General features: G+C 41.6%; 1 protein-coding gene and 1 long non-coding RNA gene across 4 annotated transcripts in view; one reads left to right on the forward strand and one right to left on the reverse strand.

The window, feature by feature from the left end:
- LOC129436729 (protein shisa-6) overlaps positions 1-25460 on the reverse strand; it is a 122907-nt gene that overhangs the window by 36864 nt on the left and 60583 nt on the right. The gene's annotated exons all lie outside the window — the stretch shown is intronic.
- Positions 10672-12452, forward strand: LOC141362886 (uncharacterized). The gene is made up of 2 exons (XR_012368444.1): positions 10672-10787; positions 12326-12452. It is a non-coding gene; the product is annotated as an uncharacterized lncRNA (long non-coding RNA).

Below are 25460 nucleotides of genomic sequence, written 5' to 3' on the forward strand. Positions count from 1 at the left end.
TACTAACGTGCACTCTTTGGTACTTGTACGTACCTCTGAGGTACTAACGTGCACACTTTGGTACTTGTATGTACCTCTGAGGTACTTACGTGCACTCTTTGGTACTTGTATGTACCTCTGAGGTACTAAAGTGCACTCTTTGGTACTTGTATGTACCTCTAAGGTACTAACGTGCACACTTTGGTACTTGTATGTACCTCTGAGGTACTAATGTGCACTCTTTGGTACTTGTACGTACCTCTGAGGTACTAACGTGCACTCTTTGGTACTTGTACGTACCTCTGAGGTACTAAAGTGCACTCTTTGGTACTTGTACGTACCTCTGAGGTACTAACGTGCACCCTTTGGTACTTGTACGTACCTCTGAGGTACTAACGTGCACCCTTTGGTACTTGTACGTACCTCTGAGGTACTAACGTGCACCCTTTGGTACTTGTACGTACCTCTGAGGTACTAACGTGCACCCTTTGGTACTTGTACGTACCTCTGAGGTACTAACGTGCACTCTTTGTTACTTGTACGTAGCTCTGATGTACTAACGTGCACTCTTTGGTACTTGTACGTACCTCTGAGGTACTAACGTGCACCCTTTGGTACTTGTACGTACCTCTGAGGTACTAACGTGCACCCTTTGGTACTTGTACGTACCTCTGAGGTACTAACGTGCACTCTTTGTTACTTGTACGTAGCTCTGAGGTACTAACATGCACTCTTTGGTACTTTTATGTACCTCTGAGGTACTAACGTGCACTCTTTGGTACTTGTATGTACATCTGAGGTACTAATGCACACTCTTTTGTACTAGTATTTACTTCTGAGGCACTAATGCAGACTTGTTTGTACCAGTATTTACCTCTGAGGTACTAACATGCACTCTTTGGTACTTGTATGTACCTCTGAGGTACTAATGTGCACTTTTTGGTACCAGTATGTACATCTGAGGTACTAATTTGAACTCTTTAGTAGCAAAGGCATACTTCTTCAGAGGGGACCGTTCCAGTGACAGGTAGGGACCATTTTTGATCATTTTTTTCTAAAAGTGTAGTTCATGTAGCTCACGCCTGGATAATTCAGCATGTTTACATGACAAACCATAATATGGAGTGTTAAAAGTGAAATAGCTTGTCCCTCTTGAAGTCATATCCATAGTTACAGACATAAATAGAGCATGTGATGAAAGCACAGGCTACAGAAAACTAAATTACAACTATAAAAGGGCCTGAATTAGTATTATGGGGTCGTGCGGTCCTGCAGGCAGATTACAGCACAGAGAAGAGTCCTAATGTCCCTATGTAGAGAAAAACATCCACTGCTTCGCAGAAACTCATTGGTCTGTTTGAAGAATATGTGTATAGTCTATACTGGACACAATAACCATTACTATAGTGACTCACATCCTATATACCTTGAAAATAGGAGTGCAAATATGGGAAATGGTCTCTCATGAACAGCGCTCTATTTTAATCTTGTGCAAAATAAAGTCAAAGTTGCTTAAAGAAGCCTAAGAGATTGTAAGTGATGTAACATTGAGGAAACATTCACCTGATGTGCTCTGGAAAACCTCAATCAGTTTAACTAACCCACAACTTTAACAGAAAGCTATTAAAAGAGATCTCATTGAAATCCTATTAGTGTGAGAGACGACCTCCTGCTGAAATAATCAACCTTGTTTGTTCATCTGTTTGTTTGGGGTTATTATGCAGATTTATATAGTAAAGCATTGAAGGCATAACAAGGCTGAGTGCAAAATCATCATCAGAGTTATATCAGCTTATGCTGTTTTCATAACTGAAAGACGTGTGTGTACGCACCGCCATCCGCTTAATGTGTTCTGTGAGTTAGTAGCGCATTAGTGATAAACTTTATCGGACAATAATCAACCTCTGTGTGACACTAAACAGAAAACTACTGTATGGGAAGGGAACGACATTCAAACAGTTGTTACTGCAATTTCTGATTTCCAGCCTAAAAGGCATTTCAGCTTTCTGTAAGTCTACTGTCTTGTGGTTGACGACAGAAAAAGTGAAGTTTCCTGCAGGGGTAAATTAACCCGTCTGGGAGGGTCTTAAAATATCTCCTTAACTAGGACGATTTAAGACAGTTTGGGTGGGTTAGCTGAATGTTTCAAGCTTGAATTTCACACATGCACTGTAGTGTAAGGATGCCTGACTCATTTCATTTCAATGAACCAGTAAAAAACTCTTAATTCATTAGTTCATTAAGTTCATTAAACGCTTGCTACGTTTCAACAGATAGTTGTTCAACTGTAAATACCATGTGTCCACTGTTCTGACAATAATGATTAGCTCCATTTCACTCTTTGAAGCCCTCCACAAAATCAGACACATCTAAAAAATACTATTGTATAAATAAGATATATAGATCTATCTATACCATAGCATACCATATGACACCATACTACCCAGCGGGCACCTTGACGTCAATTTGACATCAACAAATAGTCAAGATTTTGACCACCATGTATGACGTGCATGAATATGCATATTTTCATTATATTTTGTAATTATTTCCTTGTGGTTGTAAAGAGGCCCAACAAAGGTATCAAACTGACATGTTTTTTGTGGTCTCTATATCTCAGGTCAATATCATTGACATTAAATTGATGTTGATTTGATGTCAGGAAATAAGATGTCAAATTGACGTTAAATTTATGTCAAAACAATGTCTGAAAAAGTATATTTATTATTCATTGTAAATCAATGCGACTCATGTTTAACATCTTGAAAGTTGTAATAGGGAGAGTTAAAAATGTAATAAACACGTGCAAATAAACTATTATTGTTTTTTATTATTATTATATTTTCATCACAGTGTCTAAAATATAACATTTTAAATATAAATTTGAAAAATACCATTAATAATAAAATAACATCAAGACGTTTATATGTTTCATTCATACAAGTCAGTTTGGAATGTTTGATCCTGACAAAAAAGAAGCGAGGTAATCTCGCGAGATTACACGATACTGGAGAGTTTAACGGCTGTCTGCGTGATCATCGAGAAGTGCATCGAGGTAAGGAAATATCAAGTCAATAAGTCAATGTTTAAAACGCGTAACATAATTTTATTCACACATAAAATGTTGTATGACAAAAAGCACGATGCCAATTAATTGTGTTTTTCTGTAAATTGTGAACGTATCCGTTATAATGGTTTATTCGCTATTCCACGGGATGTTCCCGCCGAAATTGGACTACGGTTACATGAATATGATTGTAATATGAATATTAATCAATTAATATTATATCGGGTGTTATCAACTTAACCACATTGTTGTTTATTGCTTCAGAAAAGCACATAAATGTAAGGGCTTTTTGGACAACTGTTCGGTAGAAAAGCGTTGATATCGTAGTTCAGTCAGTTTATCCGAGAGGTCTTACAGGCGCCACAGACACCTCTGTCAGAGTCATTTGTAAAGAGGAGCAGCACGGCAGCTGGATGAGTGCGGTCAGTTAATTAATGCTGCTTGCTTAATTTCGTGTTACTGATTAAGTGTTTATACTTAAAGTTAGATGATATGTTGGTGTTTTATGGCTCGCGGATTTGCAATAACTGCATTTATCAGGCAATCACACGTTACGTCACATGCTTATGCTTGTACCTGCGGTCGCTCGCGCTGTATCCACAATTTAAAGCAGAGAATAGACTCTGAACTCCTTTGTAAGAAAAAGTCAAGCAGTGTAAGTTTTTGGCATGTGCTATTTGAATTGAAATGAAGTGTAATGGTGTTATTTTGCTTACTTCTCTTGATGAATAATTAGCACGTTTAATGGAACTTGAAAATATTAGTTATATATAAATGTGCTCTTGTTTTCAGTGTATTTTTATAAATCTTTTGTAATGTCTTTGTTATCAGAGCCCTTCAAATTAAACATAGTGATGGTGATCTTGTCAATGCTGAGATTTTAATGCATCAACAGCCATTACATCTATCTGGATCAGGTAACGTTGTGACATGTTAACCCTGATATTTTACAGTATATACTTAAATGCAGTATGCAAGTGTATGCATTACATTCTGATAAAGGTCATCATTTATAGAATTATCTTTTACTATTGCACTAATTTTACTTTTTTATATGTTGTCAGGATTGAACAAGAAACAGACAGCAAGGGTTGTCAGGTCAGAAACGTGATGACACACAAACATATGAAACTTCACAGGTGAGCTTTTTAAAAACACCTGCTACTTGTTTCTCAGTACTGGTTTATCATTGTCATTAGGAAAATATAAGAAAATAATTCAGTATGCAATGGTCACTGTTCAGCACAGCACTTAATTTCTTCTGTATGTCACTATTCCCTCTATAGTACATGTTTCAGACCCTTCGTTTTCAATAGACAGACACAGAAGTTAATTCATAGTTCAGAGTGGATGTTGATGCAAGTTTTAAAGAGGCTTCATATTGACAGACAAAATGGATCTTTGTGGTTGTGTACATAACAGCATTTCTTTCTGTCTTATCTTTATTATGGCTGTGACATAGGGCTGGGTAAAAATATCGATTCATCAATGCATTGCAATTATTTGTTCCTCAATTCAATATCGATTCATCAAATCCTATGAATCGATTCAGCCTACCGGCCAGTGGCGGCGCTGTGGGTGGGCAACACTCCAGCGCCCGCTCCCCGAGGTAATTTGATCCGGCCCTTTATGTAGTCTGTGAAAAAGACATCTCTAGAATAAATAAATGTAGAATTAAAATAAATGTATTTGGACAACGGGCCCTACAGTTATGAGCGTGCATCTGTTACGGCATGAGATGCAGAGCGCGCGTCACGTGACTGGCGCGAGCAGCTGTGTCACGTGTTTATATTCGCGCTTTGGTCTACCGCGAGCCGCTCGCGCCCGCATATCAAGACGCGATAGTGGTGAGACCACGGACTCTATGGCTGTTTTAACTCCTTGTATTTCCATATACATTGATATGTTGGCTCAATGATGACTTGCTTATCCACAATGACATTAGATGTCTTAATAAAGGAAACGCATTGAAACGATTAGTAACAGTTAATCACCCATCGCGCCCAACACCTGCACCACTGAACGCGTATCTACTGACAAACATACACCTGATTTTACTGCTCTAGCGAAATCTAAAAGTATAATTTCTCTTATTAGAAGCTAGACTAATGTTTGCCAATTATTAAGATGGCTGTTGTAGTTTAAATAGAGGTAGTGAAATAATTAGCTTTGACAAAAACAGCATAAAACAATGTTATGTTACATATTGTAAACTTTTTTGTTATGTGTACTAAAGTGAGTAAATAAGTTAAATTCTCAATGAGTGTGATATGGCTCTTATTTACCCCTTTATATGTAAATTAAAGCATCTTACAGTGCACTTATGTTGTTATGCAGTTTTAAAATACAACATATGAACATGTCTGGATGTAGAAAAAGCCTACTTGGACATCTTACAATGCACTAATTTTGTTGTATGCAGTTTGAAAATACATGTTTGTAGAAAAAGCCTATTGTACAATGCACTGATTTTGTTGTTATGCAGTTTAAATAAAAATGTAGTCATAATCACTGATATATCTTCGGCCCCTTATTTGAGATGCTTTTCATGAACTGGCCCCCATGACAAACTAACTGAATAGCCCTGCTCTAGTGAGAGCGTTCAGCGTTGTACAAGACACGCTTTACCAAAACACGCTTTACCAAAACAGCAAGATGGCAAACAGCAGCTGCACTCCGTTCAATTCTGCACTAAAAGCTAAAATTAAAATATAGGCTACTCAGGTACTTAATTACTTGTGTATCTACTTATTATTGAATCGATATTGAAGCAAACAGATCAATATCGAATTGAATCGAATTGAATCGAAGCCTCAAGAATCGGAATCGAATCGAATTGTGAAATTCCTAACAATACCCAGCCCTACTGTGACAGTATTTTACCACCGCCATGGTAATGCACCAATTCACCACTGTGGTGCGGTGGTTTATATAATGTGTTTGTGTGAGGGGGGAGGTATATATCTTTTATATATATATATTGAAAATAAAAAATGTAAACAAAGATCATATATGATGTTTCTTAACAAACGTGTGTGTTCATAGGCGGCAATTTCTTTTTCCACCGGTGGGTGCTCATCACAACCTCCAGCTTTACTGGACACCAGGTGCTCTGGAGCGCTCAAAAGCTTTGAAGAGGTGGAAAGCAGTGCAGTCATGTTTTCGTGTGATTTTAGATGCGAATTGTAAAGTTAAAGGTAATGTTTTTTCTGTGTTTTTGATTGTGTTCATGTTTTGTGTGTAAAAAACAATATTTTTCACACAATTTACTGTATAGCGCTGTTTTCACTGTCCTCAAAACGGGCTGATGTCTTCCTTGTTCTATGAAGTCCCTCCTTCAGAATTATGTAACGAGTTCTGCTTGTGTAGTTTGTTTAGTGTGTTTAGACAGCAGCTTAGCTTAGCCAGAGCTAGGGCTGCACGATTAATGGCACGTGATTGTCACGCGCATCTCGTCAGTAAAGCTGGTTTCTTGATAAGTAATAAATCACCATCAGCTGCTTTCAGATGGAGCGCCATTTACTACACAGAGCCATAGTTCACTGACAAAAGGGGAAATAAATATCGCATTCATAATCGGAAATGATTTCACGTTTTGTCAGTAAACTACGGGTCTGTGTAGTAAATGGCGCTTCATATGAAAGTAGCTGATGGTGATTTATTACTTATCAAGGGGCTTTACTGACGAAATGCGCGTGACAATCGTGTGTAATTAATTGTGCAGCCAGAGCCATTTGAGCTTAGCTGACGCCTGACATGTTCCTGTGGGCAGAGGTTAGTCATAGCTCATCATTCAACTTGGAAGTAGAGGGCTGTAGTACAAATTGGCCGTTCGCTGTAGGATTTTGTTACAGGTGGGAGCGGAGCGGAGCGCCCCTGTCGCGGGTCATGCTCCTCCTTCTGTTTCCACCCCGAGGACGTCCCAAAATGCCCCAATGACCAAACAGACAAGAGGAATAAAATGTAACAGTCTTTATTTAATTAAAAACAGGGAAAAGGGAAGGGTTCTAAAAATGGTGAGCTTTTTGGAACTGAGGGAACAGTGATCCGAGTCACTTCTGACTCTTCACGTGGACTGCAGGTAAGTCTTCTTGACTTTCCCTCTCTCTTCGTCTCCACGTGAACTACAGGTAAGTCTTCCCGGCTTCCTCTCTTTGCGTCTCACAGGTGAACTACAAGTGAACGTTTCTAGCCTCTTTTCCTGAGCTCAGAAGGATAGATACAGGTAAGTACACTGGTAAATAAGCAGGTAAGTACACTGGGCTTGCAGCTTCGGGCGTAAGTGGTAAGTGGCTTTGGGCGTACAGGGAGGTATGCAGGTGAGTACACTGGTAAGTAGCTTTGGGCGTATAGGGAGGTATGCAGGTGAGTACACTGGTAAGTAGCTTCGGGCGTACAAGGAGGTCTACAGGTGAGTACACTGGTGAGTAGCTCTAGGCGTAGAGGGAGGTATACAGGTGCGTACACTGGTGAGTAGCTTTGGGCGTGCAAGGAGGTATACAGGTAAGTACACTGTTAGGTAGCTTTGGGCATACACAGGGGAGTATACAGGTAAGTACACTGGGCTTTAGGCGTACAGGGAGGTATACGGGTGGGTACACTGGTAAGTAGCTTTGGGCGTACACAGGGGAGTATACAGGTGGGTACACTGGTAGGTAGCTTTGGGCGTACACAGGGGAGTATACAGGTAAGTACACTGGGCTTTTAGCTTTTAGGCATACAGGGAGGTATACAGGTGGGTACACTGGTAAGTAGCTTTGCAACTTGAACTTACTGGCAAGGGAATGGGCGGATGTACAAGGCTTATCCTTCTTGACACTCTGGTGGTTGGAGCAGACGTATAGGCACACAACGACTTCTAGTCTTCCTCTCTCGAACAGACTTACGACGACCACTTAGGCGCCGACTTCAGGGCATAGGATAACACAATCCCACGATGACACAGAGCCCTTGGCTCAGACCTGCAGGCTGGCAGCAAAGATACACAATCTCTTCGACAATAACAATACTTCAAGGAACATGCAAGGAGGATTACACCACCTCTTAGCTTCAGGCAGGAAAGGGGCAGATGGAGGCACCGGGTGAGGCGGATTGTTGTTTAGACAAACGCACCCACTAGATGGGGTCACAGAGGTAGGTAGATGGAGGTGGGGGGTTGTACGGTACAGCGTGCTACAAGAGCGGGGCCAGCCATTTCACCTCAACTTTCTTTCAGACAACCAAGCAGAAGATATGGACATAGATTGACATCTGGAAACACTCGACACGTGTATAGTTATACACAACAACAGTAAGTACACTTTTTCCCCACCACAAATAGATAGATAGAAGCTCTCCCTCTGCAGATGTCGAATACAATGTTCACAGCCCAGCCTTACTTGCTACAGTCGAGGCGCCACCACAGGCGGGGGGGAGTTGAATCGGTCCCAGTCGTATAGGAATAAAAGACAGCTGTCCAGTGCCACCACTCTGCTCTTCGGAAACAGGTCTCTTTCTTCAGCCTGGGAAGTGATCGCTGACAACACTGACAATACACAGCACTCCAAAAATCCAAGTGTACACTCTCACAAAATAATCACCCACCGCACTCCACGCATTCACGGTGATGAAGGTCAGGGTCACCCGTTGGGCCGTGTTCAGAGTCCTGTATCGTTCGATGACTAAGGCAGAAGACAACCATATGTAAACGTCAAGGCCACGACTACTTGAGCCCTTCCCTTCCTCGGCCGACTCCAATGTGTCAATGAATTTTCACAACAAGCTGGGGGCTAACACACTCAATCAGGGAACAAAGACAAACTAAGAGGACAGTATGGTTAATATTGCAAGTGACAGAGTGATAACAAGACAAACTCCAATGTATCGCACTGTTCCTTTAACTCCTTCTTCCCTTTTTCCTTACAGATGTCCCAACCATCCAGGGCCTTGTTTATGCAGACTCATCCATCCTTTCGACATATAAGATTCCTTCAACATACACAGTAGAATCAACAGCGCATCACTGCAGTATAAATGAGTTCAGCACTTATCTTCGTCTTTATTTCAGCCCAATTCTCCCGTCTTGATTTCGCCCAGCCTACAAATCCACACAAAAGATGTCTCTCCAAACACACCATAGACCTCCGCTTCACACACAGCGATCGACGGAAAACGAGCACCCGCTTCGCTCTTCCGCGAACGCCGGAACAAACGTGGCTTTTCACTCCTTCGTTGAAGGCTACTTTTCATCTGCCATTGGCTTCTTTCATCCAGATGCTCGTCTTTACTCTTCGTTTCATTTTTCCGGCTTGCCCTCACCCGCCCCCTTTCACAACAATCCAGCGGGCTCCCAAAGCGAACTCGTGGAACAACTGCTCTCCTTCAGTTTCTTTCACGCCCTTTTTATGGGCCTCCTCTCCTCTTCAAAGCCCAATCATCATTCGCCACACTTGCTTAACACACCTGATCCTTCTAATCCTCGATTTGTTTGCCCGGAGTTGGCCGGAACCGACCTGGTGTTTCATTAAAATTCATGCGGGCGGAAGGATCTTCGCCCTTTTCGTTCCGCCGATAAAAGTCACTCCATGACAGTTTGAAAGGGGAATATATTGCTTGGCAGTGAACTTAGAGCATAAATAATACCTTAGCTCAAACAGCAAGATTACACACTAACTAAAGTTGCGATCAGGGAAAACCGTACCTTTAATGTGAATAAACTGAGCATATGTGCTTTGCCATTTTGCTGGGTGCTAGAGCCGAGCTTCTGAGCACCCACGGGATTGGCACCTATGTGTGTGTTTATTATAGCACTTCAAACCATGAAACAAAAAGTGAGAAACCTTATTGGGGTTATAATGTTTCCAGCAGCACTAAAAACATGTTCTGATGGTGTACGGGTAGCACAGATTGATACTTTTTCACAACCTTGAGTGACCAAGAAAGAATATTTTGCCTTTGTTCTGCTCGAAAGCTAGCGGATCATCACTGATATCAGTTGCAAATAGCGCTCTAACTCTGAATCTCCTGGCTGTTTGCGTTCACACAAACTTGAAGATATCTCGCTGGGGGAGATTGTACTTTATATTTTTTCATAGTTTGTGACGTGCACGCAACCGCAGGGCTCTCCTGATTTTGCCAAGTGGTTGATGTCCTCAGGGCAACATTATGTTGACCTTGGGACAACATTTCAATCAACCAATCAGATTTCAGAAATAAGTTTAAAGTTGGTTTTAAGTTTAAGCTTACAACCAGGATTAGCTGTTTCTAGACCATTGTTTTTCACTTATCATGTCCATCTGATTTTAGGGTTTGGTTAGGGTTGGGGTTTGAGGTGGGTTTAGGTTTTATTTAGAAAATTGTTGTCCTTGGGTCAACACAATATGTTGCCCTGAGGACATCAACCACTTGGCAAAATCAGTTCAAGCCAACCGCAGGCCGCACTTTACCATATGTATTATGGCTCTAATCATCACTTTTAAAATGATGGCTATGTCCATGAGTTATAAAGTTAAAGTTACCACCAACCACTGTAATCCACCACCAAGCTACCATGTTGTAATGGAACCTTACAAAATATTTTGTACTTGTTTTGGATTGTATTCAGATCAAATTCTAGTTATCCTAATAATTAAGAACATCTCCTAATCAAATTTTTTTTATCAGGTAGGGGTGTCTGCCAACGTGATGCCTTGCTGGTCTGGTTTGAGTTTGAAGTCTCTCACAGACAGTCTAGAAGGTCTGGAGTCCATCTTAGCTTTCATTGGTAAGTGACTGCATGACTGCACAAGAGGCTGTTTGACCCACACATAAGGCAAACAGTCAATGTTTGCTTTGTTTAGCATCTAAATTTGGGGCAATAAAAATATAAAGTCAATATCACCCAAGTATTCAGACCCTTTACTCAGTACTTAGTTAACGCACCTTTTGAAGCAGCAGTTACAGCCTCAGGTCTTTTTGGGTAGGATGCAGCAAACTTTGAAACACCTGGATTTGTTTGGAACCAACCCGTTCAGAAGCACCATTCACTTCCATAGTATTCTTTTATCCTGCTATGGAAGTCAATGGTGCTTCTTGTCAGTTTGGTTACAGACATTCCTCAAAATATCTTTGTGTTCATCAGAACCCTTTAAAGGACAAGTTCGGTATTTTACACTTAAAGCCCTGTTTTCAGATTGTTTATGATGAAATGGAACAGTTTTGACTGAAATTTCAACATATGCGGCTGCCCCGAGAATTTTCAGGTGTTTGTTGTTTCACCTCACACCTCTACAATGTGTATATAGGTGCACAGGAACAATCCTTCCTAAAATGCATTAAACTTTCATTTACAAAGACGTGAAACTCTTCGAGTGGTGAGGGGTGTTCACTGATATGCTCACACAAAAATCGCTGCGAAAGATGCTTTCCAACAGGTGTTTTAGCATTCGTTGTAAACTTGTGGACCTATTTTTTTCAAACGCCTCACACCCGTACATTCTTCCAGTTGGTGGCGATAATCCACCTTTGCCAAAAGCAAGAATATAAACAAAGTTCCCGCCGCGGAGTAATACCGTAACTCACAGCACATCTAATACAAGTCAATGGAGTTGGACAAAAACTACGATAAAACCTGTTGGAATTTTGCAGCGATTTTTGTGTGAGCATATCAGTGAACACCCCTGACCACTCGGTGAGTTTCACGTCTTTGTAAACAAAAGTTTAATGCATTTTAGGAAGGATTGTTCCTGTGCACCTATATACACATTATAGAGGTGGGAGGTGATACAAGAAACACCCGAAAATTCACGAGCCAGCATCATATGTCCAAATTCAGTCAAAACCGTTCTATTTCATCATAAACAATTTGAAAACAGGGCTTTAAGTGTAAAATACCAAACTTGTCCTTTAAGGTGTAGAAACATCAAGACCAATAGGAGACACCTGAGCTAAATTTCAGGTATTGTTGCAAAGGGTCTGAAATATGTATAATGTAAAAATGATGTTTGCAAACGTTTCAAAAAATCAATTTATGAGGAAAAATGTAAACAATTGCAGTATCATGCAAAAACATAACAAAATTGAGAAGTGAAGGGGTCTTAATACTTTCTGAATGCACCGTAGATTATCTTAATTAAAGCTCATTGTCACATTTGTAAACACAACAGCTTTCTTCCTTCATCAGACAGCTATGCTATGTTTCTAGTCAGACCATTAAAGAACACATATCTTGCCTTAATATGCAATAACTTTTTTATACATGGGCTAAAAAAACAGCATTTTTGACAATGACATAACAACATGTGGTTTGTTTTTCCTCTTTAGATGCTGTCATCATATTGTTAGTGCATGAGCCAGAATGGATGGGTGGTGGTGGCCATAAGACGACTGTCAACTAAACCAACAACAAAATTCATATTTGCAGTAATAAATAAAATGACTTTTAAACATGTTTTTGTTTTCTTATTTTATGATTTTATTCTAGATTTGGAATATTCCACTTTTGCACTACTAAGTGGAAACTGTTTGAAAGAGTGTGTTTTTATCCATAAAAGATAAATTTCAACGGTGAATCAACGTTGAAATGCCGGCTGGGATATCAAAATAGCATTAAAATGACATCAACATCATAACATCCTGATGTCAAATAGATGTAGAATTGACATCAAAATGACATCAGCAGAGGTCAAAATCTTGACATCAAATTGACATCAACACTTTGACGTCAAAATGACTTTCATTTTTGACCTATTCTGTGACGTAATTTTGACGTCAATGTTTGATGTCAAATTGATGTTAAATTGACATCAAATGCCCGCTGGGTATACTATACTGTACTATACTATACTATACCATACTTAACTATGCTAAAATATATCATAATAAACCCTACTGTACTATACTATACTGCACCATACTACACTATACTATACTATACTATACTAAAACATACCATAATAAACCATGATGTACTATACTATATTGCACCATACTACACTAACCTAAACAATACCATACTTTACTGTACTAAGCTATACTATACTATCCCATATACCATACCATACCATACTATACTATACTACACTACACTATACCATAGCAGACTGTACTGTACTGTACTATACTATACCATACTATACCATACCATACTGTACTATGTTAAAGTATACCATACTATACTATGCTATACTACACTACACTACACCGTAGCAAACCATACTGTACTGTACTGTACTGTCCCATACTACACCACACTGTCCTATACTATACCATACTATGCTAAAGTATACCATAATAAACCATAATGTACTACATGACCTATACTGCACCATACTACACTAACCTAAACAATTCCATACTTTACTGGACTTAGCTATACTATACTATACATACCATACTATACTACACTACACTACACTACATTATACCATAGCAAACTGTACTTTACTGTACCATAGTGTACTGTACTGTACTGTACTGTACTACACTACACTACACTAAAGTATACCATAATAATCCATAATGTACCATACTATATTGCACTATACTATACCGTACTATACTATACTATACTATACTATACTACACTACACTACACTACACTACACCGTAGCAATCCGTACTGTACTGTACTGTACTGTTCCATACTATACTACACTGTCCTATACTATACCATACTATGCTAAAGTATACCATAATAAACCATAATGTACTACATGACCTATACTACACCATACTACACTAACCTCAACAATACCATACTTTACTGGACTTAGCTATACTAAATTATGCATACTATACTATACTATACTATACTATACTATACTATACTATACTATACTATACTACACTACATTATACCATAGCAAACCATACTGTACTGTATACTGTACTGTACTGTACTATACTACACTACACTAAAGTATACCATAATAATCCATAATGTATTATAATATACTGCACTATACTATATCATACTATACTATACTACATTATACCGTAGCAAACCATACTGTACTATACTATACCATACTGTACTATGCTAAAGTATACAACAATAAACCATAATGTACTATACCATTCTGCACCATACAGTACTATACTTTGCTAAAATATACCATAATAAACCATAATGTACTATACTATACTGTACCATACTACACTAACCTAAACAATACCATACTTTACTGTACTTAGCTATACTATACTATACTATACCATACTATACAATACTACACTACACTATATTGTGCCTTACCGTAGTGTTGGGCTATATTCTCCATAGTGAAATTGGCCTGTTTGTTAGCCTGTGAAATCATCGATACACAATAGTTTCCTTATCTATTTATTTGATCTTTTTTTTACTTATTTATATATGACAAGCCACTGAAGTGGTGGACAAAAACAGAAACTGCTTTCTGTAAGAGTAGCGCTGGTGTTGCAAGTACATGTTAATGTGAAAATATGATGATAATAATAATAATAATAATAGTAATAGCATGGTAATCAATTAAAAGCTAAGCCAATTATTGCGAGGAAAGCTATCACCATCTGCAACAATAGTATCGTCTATTGGCACAACCATACATACTATACAATACCATACTATACTATACGTGCTATACTGTACTTAACTATACTATACCATGTCTTCGCTACGTCACATTTATAATCTCCAGACCTGTTTATAATCTCTTTACCTGCATTGTCTATTATTATTGTATCATCAATATACTACAGATATGATTGTATTAAATAGAGTTTGATAAAAGGTGTAATCTACACAAGTACTGCTTCATGGCAAAGAGAGTTCGAGATGGTTGGATTTATAAAAATATAATTAATATAAATGTTAATATAATAACGATTAATAAATAAATCAAAGTATTGTGTTGTGTCACACATTACTAGTTTTTTCTCACACGTACAGTCAACCATTTGTTGTCAGTGGTAATGATTGCCGTTTTCACCGGCTACCACCACAAGCGTATTTCATATCTGTGGGAAACACTCAAAACCTGCTGATTTGATTTGAAACCTTTGTTTCACTAACTGAGCATCAAAGACACATTTATCGACATGTTTTTGTAAACCTTCATCTAATCTCTACGGGGTCAGTGAGGGTCCACGTGTAACATCACAGAGGTGTATGATGTGCGCCAGAGATGAGAACAACAACTTCAGATTGAGTTTAACACACCTACACCTGCTTTAAAGATAGAGGACAATGGCCAAAACCTGTCGAAATGCATGCTGTGCCTCTCTAGGGGAAACTGATGTCATGCAATGTCATGCAGACAATTCATGTAGTAAATAAACAAATAGAAGCATATAAATCACAACATAATGCTTAAAAAGCAGAATTATAATGTAATGCAGTTTCCCAATTCAAAGTCGACTACAGCAAGAATATTTTCTCTTTTCCAGCTGGCCGTCTTTTGTTTAAAGTGGCAAAAACAACACATACTTAAGATTTGCAGTTTGTGTCTACAGTTGCGAAAGCTTCAGATCAATGTTCATTACAGGTGTGCGTATGTGTGTTTGAAAAAGCCAAACTGGAGCCACATATTGCACGAATTCAACTACATTTGTCCCTATTACCAAGTATCTCACACCTATAACAAGATAAATGTTCCTCTTTGGGTCGAAGTGAGAGAGACATTTATTTAAATCAAAAGCTTTATTATGAATTTTTCCCTGGCAGGCAGAAGGTAAAAGCCGTCACTTACCATGATCCGATGCTATTTCAACACAAACCGCTACCGAAGGTGCCCGTAGGGGCCGACAGAAGCTTCTCTAGCAAATTAAACCTGTATTTATAATGCTGAGGAAAGTCAAAAGACCGTAACGCTTTGTTTAAATGAGGTGAGATTTGATGGCACGCGTCTCGTAGGGCCTAAAGTATTGAGACATATGAGACGTTTAGTTATGGAATGAAAAGATGAACTATGACAGATTGTGTGACGGCACGGCTTTATAGAGAGAATGAGATCGCTTGCGAGGCTCCTTTAGGGTGAGATAAATGTGTTTAGTGAGGTACTAGATAGATCTATCAGTCATAAAGTGAATCCAAGTATCATTACTGTCACATTTAAATGCAAAAGGAGTCGAATCATTAAACTGAAAGCAGACACGGACCTCCCAACCTCTATAGTTAAGAATAAAAACCACAAATTTATTGCCACCAAATTAAATGCTTTTAAAAGGGAAATTACATTTATGCATCTGGCAGACGCTTTTATCGACTCACAGCACATTTTAATGTTTTATCAGCAGGTGTGTACCCCGGTATTTGAACCTATGACCTTTGTGCCACTAATGCAATGCTCCACCAATTGTAAAACTGTGATGTTTCTAATGGTCGACATGGGAGAACGACCAATGCCAAGGTCATGGTTTTGATCAAAAAACACAAATACTGATTAAATGCAATTGCTTTAAATGAAAGAATCTGCCAATGAAATAACAAGAAAACATTTTAGTCCACTATAATAACTAAAACCCCCTGTAAAAATAAATCATGCCGCACACTGGGCGCCCTGTTCCCTTTTCAATACAACACTTGTGCTATTATACGGTAACTCTTCAGCCAGAGATGTGAAGCAGGCAGGTATCAGGGTGCAAATAGGTTTGCCCGTCAGACCAGCACCTGTTCAAGCCCACCATGTAATAAAGCACGATTTACAAAAACGGGTCTCTATGGAAACTTCCCTGAAGATAAATCTGAGACGTGACAGGAGATATCGAGAGCAGCCGCAGGATTGAGCTCCTGACTCGCATGTCTCGAGGACTAAAACCTGTTCACGTTAAACTGCTGCAGTGAGGACTGAGATCTAGTTTAGAGATTGTGGATAAGCTCATGTTGGAAAAATCCTGACGAGGAAACTTTTGGGAATAACAAAACAATCTTAAATGAGGTAGGGGAGAACCGGGGCAAAAGTAACGCGGGATGAAAGTAACAAAGCGATTTTCTCCCAACCCTGATAACATTTGCATCCCAAACTACGACAGCATCTTAGGCACACAACTTCTGACAGAGCTGACAAATATTGCTTTATTTACTCATCATTTTCTGCGTGTTGATCCAGAAAGCTGTTTTCAACCATGCTAAGTAAATTCCTAAAGCGGTCATTTTTTCTTGTAACGCTTTTTGTTCCCTTTCAATACGGTTCACTTCGCATTGCGTCAGTTTGCTGACGCTATGGGGGAAACTCCTGTTTACTCCGTGATTGAAGCCTATTGGTTAACGTCTGTAGAAAATACAGACCAATGACGTTTGAGCCCGCGCGGGGCGTGGCACACGTCCCTATATAAGCCGGTGAAATACGTCAAGAGCTCATTACTTTTCTCCTTCAGCGCGAACCTTCTCGCTGCTCCGAAGAAGAAGCCCTTACTCGCCGTCGATCCAAGCACTGCAGCGGACTACAACACACCAGCGTGTTCCCCTGCCGCTTTCCGGTGAGCCTAAAAGAGTTATCTAAAAGAGCAGAAGCGCGTTGAGATAATGTCGCTTCGGCATTGCGGCTCCTGCCGAGCCCCTTTGCCTGTGGAGGATTTCCACAAGGAGTGCGTCATCTGTCTGGGTCCTGCCCACGCCGAGGCCGTACTCACCGAGGCGGGCTGCGCCCACTGCGAGCTCCTTCCCATCGCGGTGTTGCGCTCCCGCCTCGAGATCTTTAAACGGAAGGCTTCCCGTGCTCTCCCGCCTAAACAGCAGCGGAGCCGTGAAGCTGGAAGACACTCTGAGACCGAGTCCACGCCGGCTCATCCCCCGCGTGCTCTGTCTCCCCGCCGTCATCCTGTCACCTTCGCCCATGAGGACCTACGCCCCCTGCCGAGTGCTAGCGGCATGGTTTCCTTTGGGTCCGGTGACAACTTGGAAATGATGTCATCCTCTGAGGAGTTAGAGGATTGGGCGGCTTCGGATGACGACGCCCACACGGCCGCCGCTGAAGAACCAACCGAGTCGCGTCCTCACGACTCTGAGCTCATCCGCATCTTGACGCAAGCTACAGCGGAGCTCAATATCAAGTGGTCACCGCCGTCAGAGCCTCAACTCAGCCGGTTGGATGAGTGGTTTCTGCAGCCCGGGCGCCGTCAATCATCCCGCCAACGGCAGGCGCCGTTTTTTCCTGAGGTTCACCAAGAGCTCACCAAATCTTGGCGTGCTCCCCACTCCACCCGAGCTCAGAGCGCCGTCTCCCACGTCCTCTCCGTAGTGGACGGCGCCGACGAACACGGCTACTCCAAAATGCCGCCGCTCGAGGAAACTGTCGCCGCCCATCTCTGCCCGTCTTCAGCCGGCGGATGGAGGGCGAAGATGAACCATCCATCAAAGCCCTGTCGCCTGACATCAACCCTGGCGTCGAAATCCTACGCCGCCGACGGCCACGCTGCATCCGCTCTCCATACGATGGCGGTGCTGCAGGTATACCAGGCAAAACTCCTCCGTGACATGGACGAGGCAGGTCCGGACCCGTCGACCTTTAAAGACCTGCGCAGCGCGACTGATCTGGCCCTTCGCGCCACCAAAGTCGCCACTCAGGCTGTAGGAAGAGCCATGGCCAGCCTGGTTGTTCTGGAGAGACATCTGTGGCTGAACTTGACGGAGATCAAGGACACGGATCGGGTTGCCCTTCTTGACTCGCCCGTGTCACCGTCAGGGCTCTTCGGCTCTGCTGTGGAGGGGTTCACCCAGCGCTTCACTGAGGCACAGAAATCGTCGCAGGCTATGCGGCATTTTCTACCGAAACGATCTGCCTCAGCGTCTGAGACCGGCCGCCCAAAACCGCCGCCAGCTCAACGCCCTAAGCCAGCACCAGCTCAGCCCCAGCAGAGAGCTGAACCGGAGGTCAAGCGCCAGCGTCCTGCACGACCAGTTGGCCCGCCTCGACGCCGCGGTCCCCGTCCTCGGATCACGCTGGACCCGACGCCGGCGCCGCCTCCCTGAAGAGAGTCTGAGGAGGAAAAGAGGCTCTGGTCCCGCTTCGGCCGGCCCGCCCTCGAAAGTTCTGCGTGTTTCAGTCCCCTCGGGCGCTGGACACACCCTCGCTGTAACAGCGAAACACAAATTTTTACCTTTTCACAAAAAGAGCAAATTTCCTCCTCTGTACACACACACACACACACACACGGCTTAACGTCCATAAGCATATCGACGCTCGCCGTCAAACTTCACGTTTGGCAATCCACCCCCGGTATGCCGGGCTGGATTCTAAACGTAATCCAACACGGTTATTCACTTCAATTCGCTCGGAGACCACCCCGGTTTCGCGGCGTTCTCTATACCACTGTCCCAGACGATCGTATGCAGATCCTCAGGGAAGAGGTGCGTTCTTTATTACTAAAAGACGCGATAGAGACGGTCCCGGCGGATCAAAGCGAATCAGGCTTTTACAGTCGTTATTTTCTCGTTCCAAAGAAAGACGGCGGCCTCAGACCGATATTGGATCTACGCGTTTTGAATCGCGCTCTTGCCAAACGGCCGTTCAAAATGCTTACAGCCAGACGAATCATGGCATTAATTCGACCGGGCGATTGGTTCATATCAGTGGATCTGAAAGACGCTTACTTTCACATTCCGATAGCGCCACGTCACAGGCCGTTCCTAAGATTCGCGTTCGACGGGACAGCATACCAGTACAAAGTTCTGCCCTTCGGATTATCTCTGGCACCACGCACATTTACCAAATGTGCGGATGCGGCTCTCGCCCCTCCCAGACAGAGCGGCATCCGCATATTGAATTACCTCGACGATTGGCTTATCCTAGCACAGTCAGAGAGGGAAATTACTGCGCACAAGACCGTTGTACTCCAGCATTTGGAGAATTTAGGGTTCAAAATCAACCTCCAGAAGAGTTTGCTCACCCCCACACAGCGAATCGCGTTCTTAGGCATGACGCTCGACTCATTAAAGATGCGGGCATGGCTTACACAGGAACGCGCGCTCACGGTCAGACGCGAGGCGGCATCGTTCAAAGCGGGTTCATATCTCCCTCTCAAACGATTCCAAAAAATGCTGGGTCTGATGGCAGCAGCATCCCCACTAATACCGTTGGGAATGCTGTTCATGAGATCGCTTCAGTTTTGGTTGAAAGCGAAAGTTCCGCCCCGTGCTTGGTTGTCGGGCCGCTTATTAATCAAAATCACGTACAGCTGCGTGAAAGCGCTTTCGATATGGACATCCCCTCACCTTTTCCTCTCGGGCACGGAGCTCGGCTCCGTGAGCAGGAGGAAAGTGGTGACCACGGATGCGTCTGCGACGGGTTGGGGCGCTCACTGCGACGGCGAACTCGCCTTCGGTGCGTGGAACAACCAGTTGTCTCAGCTACATATCAACCACCTCGAGATGTGGGCGGTTATCTTAGCGCTACGACACTTTCGACCGAAACTCCAACATCAACACGTTCTAGTGCGGTCGGACAGTATGACGGTGGTTTCGTTCATAAACCACCAAGGAGGGCTGAGATCTCGCTCCCTATCCAGGCTGGCGAAACGGCTTTTATTATGGGCTCACGCGAACGTACGTTCGTTAAAAGCGACTCACGTACCGGGTGTAGCCAATACGGGTGCAGACATTCTCTCGCGCAACGGTCCGCCGCCGGGAGAATGGAGACTGCATCCTCAGACGGTCGAGAGAATATGGACCGTCTTCGGCCGGGCGGAGATCGATCTGTTTGCATCCGACGAGAACGCGCATTGCCCGATCTTCTTCTCGAGACATCACGATGCCCTGTCGCAGACATGGCCGGCGTGTCTTCTATATGCTTTTCCTCCGGTGGCTCTGTTACCACAGGTACTTCAGAGGATAAGAGAGACGAAATGCGCGATAATTCTGGTCGCCCCGTTTTGGCACAATCAACCGTGGCTCCCCGACCTATGGCAGCTGAAAACATCAGCACCATGGCCAGTACCGCTGAGGAAAGACCTCCTATCTCAGGCGAGAGGGACGATATGGCATCCACAGCCGGAGCTATGGAATCTACACGTTTGGTTTCTGAACGGCAATCATCACGCCTTTCAGGACGAGTGTTAAATACTCTAACTGAAGCTAGGGCCCCATCTACCAGGCGCCTTTACGCTCAAAAGTGGTCTATTTTTTCTGACTGGTGCACGACGAAAAACTTAAACCCAAACACCTGTGAAGTGGAGCATATTCTCTCCTTTCTGCAGGAAATGCTGGACAGCGGTCGCGCGCCCTCGACGCTTAAAGTGTATGTGGCGGCGATAACGGCGAATCACGCCCTTATCGCCGGTCGCACCATGGGAAAACATGATCTCATCATTAAATTCCTCAGAGGCGCTCGCAGACTACACCCACCGCGACCTAACACGGTCCCGTCTTGGGATCTGTCCACGGTCCTGAAAGCGCTGCGCGGTCCCCCTTTCGAGCCCCTCGAGCAGGCTGACCTGCGCGCTCTCTCGTTTAAAACCGCTCTCCTCCTAGCGTTGGCATCGGTTAAACGAGTGGGCGATTTACACGCGTTTTCAATTGACCCGTCGTGTCTGGAATTCGGTCCTAACGATAGCAAAGTGATCCTTAGACCGAGAGCGGGATACATTCCTAAAGTTTTGACCACGCCATTTAGAGTTCAGGTGGTTTCACTTCTCGCCCTTCCGACGGCGGACGGCGAACAAACCCCGAACACGCTCTGCCCCGTCAGAGCGTTAAGAATATACACGGACCGTTCTGCCTCATACCGCAAGTCAGATCAGCTGTTCGTAAGCTTCGCACAACATTCCTTAGGTATGCCGCTCACTAAACAGAGGCTATCTAAATGGATCGTCGAAGCCATTGCTTTGGCTTACGCCTCCCTGAATGAACATTGTCCAGTTGGTTTAAAAGCTCACTCCACGAGGGGTATGGCTTCATCTTGGGCTTGGTCTACGGGGATTTCTATCGTTGACATTTGTAACGCGGCCGGCTGGTCCTCGCCGTCTACGTTTGTCAGATTTTATAGCCTGGATGTCCCTGCCTTACAAGCACAGGTCTTATCGGCTTAATGATTCACGCGACTGCGTTTCTGTATGCCTTCACGGTGCGTTGCTAGCTCACCGTCATGGCTACCTATTAATAAATCATGCACAGCTCGCGGCGCGCTCAGGGAACCCGCCGTCTCGTGCTCTATTGTATATGCATCATGGTGCGTTTAGAAACTTCACTGTATGCGTATTACTGTCTCATATATGGTGCTTACACTTGCGCTCGCTAGAGCTATGTATATGCTGGGTTAGGGCCACATGCAGTGTCTCTCCGGTAAGGGCACCTCAGTCCGTTGTGTATGCACGGCGGGATGGGATTACGTTCCCCCATAGCGTCAGCAAACTGACGCAATGCGAAGTGAACCGTATTGAAAGGGAACGCTTAGGTTACTCACGTAACCCCGGTTCCCTGAAATAACGGGAACGAGCATTGCGTCGCTGGCCGTGCTACAAACGTCTACGCAGCGAGTGTTATTCGGCTGCGCGCTTCAGTCGAATAATAATGAGCTCTTGACGTATTTCACCGGCTTATATAGGGACGTGTGCCACGCCCCGCGCGGGCTCAAACGTCATTGGTCTGTATTTTCTACAGACGTTAACCAATAGGCTTCAATCACGGAGTAAACAGGAGTTTCCCCCATAGCGTCAGCAAACTGACGCAATGCTCGTTCCCGTTATTTCAGGGAACCGGGGTTACGTGAGTAACCTAAGCGTTTTTCAATTCATGTGTTAAAGTACTGATCAATCTACAGGTTTTTTAGTGCTCTAACACATCCTGAAGTTTGACTTCTCTGAGTTTTTCAAAATAAAAGTAAATCGGGTTTAAATGGGAGGAGATTCTGTCGGATCGAAAGTAACACTTGTTACTTTTGCACCGTTGCTAATACTGTTGTATATGTTGAAAATTTATATTATTCTAATTTTATTTAATTTTATTTTCATAGTGTTCAAACTGTTGAAAAATGTTTTATTTTTAACAATTTAAGTTTGTACTGTTGGTTGCTTTTGTACGGAGCCTCTAAAGGGACATGGAGAAAAATTAAATAAAGTTTAGTTTCGCGTACGCACGTGAAAGCAAAAGTTTCATGTGAGCACGCAAAAGTTTCACCTGAGCACGCAAAATTTTAACGTGAGCACATGAAACTAAACTCCAGATTTTTTTACTCCTATGTCACCTTAGGGGCTCGGTACTTTTGAAACATTTGATAAAACTGAAATTTAAAATGAAAATGTAATTTAATTATTTTTTACAAAGATAAATTACAAAATAATGTTTGCAGTTACATATTAACTAGGTCATAGTCATGTATATTTAATAAAAATAAGTTAACACAAAAATCTATTTTGTTTTGTTGTGTTACTTTCGTCCATGCAGGTGGGGTCGAAAGTAACAATTCACTATTTATGTTTAAAGTGAAATTATACTGAAGTCGTTTTACTTTTTTTATTTCACCTGGTATTGATAGAGCAAAAATATATCTCTGTCTATAACATTATCTTTTAAAATGAAGTTTTCCTGAAAAATTGTACTTTCGCCTCTGCTCTCCCCTAATATTGCAGTTGCTTCTTTTAGTGCAAATAGAGATTCGGGTAGTAGTTGCTTCTGAAATTAAAAAAATCTTAGGCATCTCTACACTGCAAAAAAAAAAAAAAAAACTGCCGTTCTTGCTTAGTATTTTTGTTTTGTTTTCAGTAAAAATATATAAAAAAATCTGAAATCAAGATGTATTTTCTTGATGAACAAAATGACCTAAAAATTGAAGTGAATCATTGCTTAACACAGGAAAAATAATATTAATTTGCCAATGGGGTTAGAAAAAAATTCTTTAATTTTTCTTGAATTTAGTGATTAAAGTTATTTTCTTACCCCATTGGCAGATTTTTTTTTTTTTTTTTGCTTGTTTTAAGCACAAATAAATCTAAATATTATATCTTTGTCTAAAATCTGTAGACTTTATTTAATTTAGCACATTAAGAAAATGATTTTTAGATGAGCAAGAAAGTCAATTTTTTCAGTGTAACTGTGCTAAGATAAGGATGGTGAAGCCTGTAACCAAAAGATTTCTTTTAAATGTGCAAACACATACATGATTAATAATACACAAAACTGTCATATAAATAAGAAATCAAGAGCTATCAAAGAGAAACCACTGAGCAATAAAATGTAATTTTCTGGGAATAATTCTTATGATTATTATAAACTAAATGTTTGGAGAACAAAAGAAATCAAACATCCCAAAGTAACATTTTGTTGCGTAGTTCATTCATACATTACAGTTCAGAACTATAAATAGATAAAAATGAGACAAACAAGTTAGTGTTGGTGTTCATATTGTAAACTTTAAAACAAATCTGGGCAAATTTGGATCTAAAACTCTATTGAAAACAGGTTTCCATTTGATCTACATTTAATCTCCCAGCTGTTCAGGAGAAATATTTGAAATAATAAAGAGATCTCATGTATGATTTCTTGTTCTGACAGGATTATAGGGTTGGTATAACCCAAATCCAGTAATACTTCAGGATGTAATAGCTCAACCGAGTCTCATGTCATCATGGCTCCTGTGAACAAGCGGGAGCTCCGAAATAAGTTTGACATTAATCTCACAAGGTTCAATATCTTCAATATCAAAGAACACATTTTAAAATGGAAAGAAACCTACATTTTCCATTCTCAATGACATCCAAACTGCAGGGAATAATAAATGAAATCAAATAATCTGTTGTCTTTAAAGTAGAGTAATACTGCATCCTTCATTTCTCTGACGAGTCTTTAGTTTTATCAGGTTTATAAAGACAGATCAGCTCTAGTGACTGTAGTGACTGAAATACTCTGTCATACGTCCATCTGCTTTTTTGCCATTTTGCATTTGTTTAGCATGAAAACTTTAACTCTTTAACAGTTAATAAGTCAAAATGCATAAAAAAGCTTTAGACCTCCCGTAAACAGCACAAAACGGATAAATCGTTACATGAAAAACAGTACAGTTAAATACCTAATTAACGATAAGGCTGATCTCTCATACAGAGAGAGCAATGTACTGTAACACAACACAATTCACTATTCAGACTGAATAAATGAGGTCAGGTGTTAAATAAAAACCCTCGCAGTTAATTTCATTTCCTTTATCTCGTTGCCCTCAAAGCTGCTGGTGTGTCACAGAGCTATATATCAAACTGAATCTGTAGAAACACACAAGCCTTTTCTACAGTCAGCATTGCAAGGTTATTGAACAGATATATGGTAGAGATTTTTCTTTTAGAAACGTCAAGGTTCTGTTGTGAAACTGCATTAAATTGTAAGAGACTTTCAATTTTGGTGTAAACTAAATAAAAAGACGAAAAGAAGAACTACAGAGAATGGGAAAATTATTGAATGCATATCTTCAATAATATAATAATGGTATGTTATTATCCTCATAAATAGATTATAATCTAATACCCTTCATTTCTTTAACTTTAATCATGAGCAATAAGA

The sequence above is a fragment of the Misgurnus anguillicaudatus genome, unplaced genomic scaffold, assembly GCF_027580225.2.
Source record: "Misgurnus anguillicaudatus unplaced genomic scaffold, ASM2758022v2 HiC_scaffold_29, whole genome shotgun sequence".
In the NCBI taxonomy this organism is placed as follows: domain Eukaryota; kingdom Metazoa; phylum Chordata; class Actinopteri; order Cypriniformes; family Cobitidae; genus Misgurnus; species Misgurnus anguillicaudatus.